Below are 2363 nucleotides of genomic sequence, written 5' to 3'. Positions count from 1 at the left end.
CCCCCCGTCTCAGCCTCCCAAAGTGCTGGGATTACAGGCTTCAGCCACCGCGCCCGGCCGTGCTGATGGTAATTATAGGGAAGACATTAAAAGGGTAACTTGCTAAAGGTCCCATAATTGGCCATTCCGTGAACAAAGTAAATGAATTTGCATTAAAAATCACTGAGATTAACAGCTGCCATACTCTCCAGAATTTTTCCAGAGAAGGTGACCAAGGACTTGGTTAAAATTAGGTGACTAAGAATGAAAAGAGAATTTCCTCAGGATTGCAGTATCAATCTGGACAAAAAAGATCATTCCAAATTTTGAATCTACAGAGAGCATTCTATTATTTTCCAACACTTAAGATTCACATTCAAAAATAGAAGATTCTGCATGAAAAAATAAGTTTTGGTATAAGTATGTCATAGAAAACTTCTCTTACCATTAAGTCTCCTAAAAAATTTATCTCTAAGGCATATTTTCTCTGAAGAAATTTAAAAATTCTGATATTTTATTCATAGAGTGCTGACAATATACAACCCACCCATATTAATGCTTTACCTATTCTAACAGTGTTATGCTTAAGATAGTTTGTGTTAGAACCTCAAAAATGTTCTTTCATAAGCAGAAAAACAATGCTGACTTAAGTCTCTTACCTGTGAACACTAAAAGACTTCTCTCAATTAAGTGATCTAAATGCTGCATGAAGAAGCTATAAATAACCTCAAAAAGTCCAATTAGGAACAATTTACCACATTAAAAAAATTCAAACTTATCAGAACCTAGAAAGTCCATGTGAAATTACATGGCATGAAGAGAACAGTGAGAAAACTGCCATAACAAAAGGAGAGGAGCTGTGAGGCATACATAGCTGTGGAAAAACGTAAAACAGAAATCCTCTTTTAGGAGCGCCTCTGCCTAGCTCCCTGCACCCTCTGGGAATGAGGAGCGCCTTTGCCCGGCCACTGCACCGTCTGAGGCCACTGCATGGTCTTGGACGTGAGGAGCGCCTCTGCCCGGCTGCCACACCTTCTTGGACATGAGGCGCGCCTCTGCCTGGCGGCCACACTAAAAATTCAGGAGTGCCTCTGCTGGGCGGCCCACCATCTGGGAAGTGAGGAGCGGCTCTCCCTGGTTGCCCCACTATCTGGGAAATGAGGAGCATCTCTGTCTGGCTTCTGCACTGTCTGGGAAGTGAGGAGAGCCTTTGCCCAGCTGCTGTGCAACCCTTCAAGTGTGAAGTGGCAGCCTAGTGTGTGATCTATGCCCTTCCTAAGTCTGCATCTTTGACATTAATGTTTACTTTTAAATGAACACAAAACAAAACAAAAAAATCCTCTTTAAATTCAGAATGACTCAGTTTTGTAGCCTGGGAACAAATGTCCTCTCCACATGCAGAATTAATGCCATTTCTTCACTATAGATATTTTCAGTCTCTTTCTTGCAACTACAAACTGACTCCAGAAAGAATATGGCTAATTATGGAGCATCTATTACACACTCGGCACTTTCTTATGTTTGTTCACTACAATTATATATTAAAACATCTCCATGACTTAAAAGATTTCCCAGCACTTACCTGAACAAATTGGCACACAATACATAAACTCATTTATGTCAAGTAAAAAGTGAAAGCAACTACTAAAGAAAACAGTTCATATAGGGTTCTCCAGTTAAAGCAACAAAATGAAATTTTCTAACCAGATAAAATATAACAATACACAAATTGTGAACTTGCATCTAAAAATTTTCTGTGCACTGCTAAATTTTATAAAAATCATTATAATTTCTCACCAGCTCACATCATAAATACTTAATGAAGTAAAAACAAAAGAAATAAGAAACAAGTAAATTATAGCTGTAACATGAGTACCAGACAAATGAAAACAATTTACATGGGGACAGTCTCAACAATTAGATTTTACAGTAATTAAATCCAAAGAAATATAGATTTGATTTCAGAATGTTTTAGGTTTCTAAATTTCTAGTAAATTATCCACTTTAGAATCTTCTTTGTTCCAATATTGATCTTTTCTTTGGAAAATAGGTACAAACCCTTAAACACTGTTGCTTGCTCCATAATTTTTTTATACCTAAAGGTTTATTTTTAGAGCAATACATTTATATATTTAACTTGATGTAAATAAAAATGAAAAGTCCGTATGTGTTTGCAGGACAAGACGCTACATGTTCAAAGATAAATATGAGACATTTTTTAAAGTATTCATTCAGGACTCAGAAATGGATAAATTATACTTTGATATATTACAATCAAAACGATCTGTAGTAAAAAATAATTGTACATTTAAAAATAAAGTGTATAACTGGACTGTGTGTAATACAAAGGATAAATACTTAAGGTGATTAATAACTCATTTACT

The 2363-nt window shown here is 36.1% G+C and overlaps 1 pseudogene; it reads right to left on the bottom strand.

Annotated features, from left to right (window-relative positions):
* The window catches only part of LOC105535253, a 7309-nt pseudogene that overhangs the window by 3830 nt on the left and 1116 nt on the right, over nt 1–2363 (bottom strand).

This window comes from Mandrillus leucophaeus, unplaced genomic scaffold (genome assembly GCF_000951045.1).
Source record: "Mandrillus leucophaeus isolate KB7577 unplaced genomic scaffold, Mleu.le_1.0 Scaffold1434, whole genome shotgun sequence".
In the NCBI taxonomy this organism is placed as follows: domain Eukaryota; kingdom Metazoa; phylum Chordata; class Mammalia; order Primates; family Cercopithecidae; genus Mandrillus; species Mandrillus leucophaeus.
This window is presented reverse-complemented; position numbering and strand designations above follow the sequence as displayed.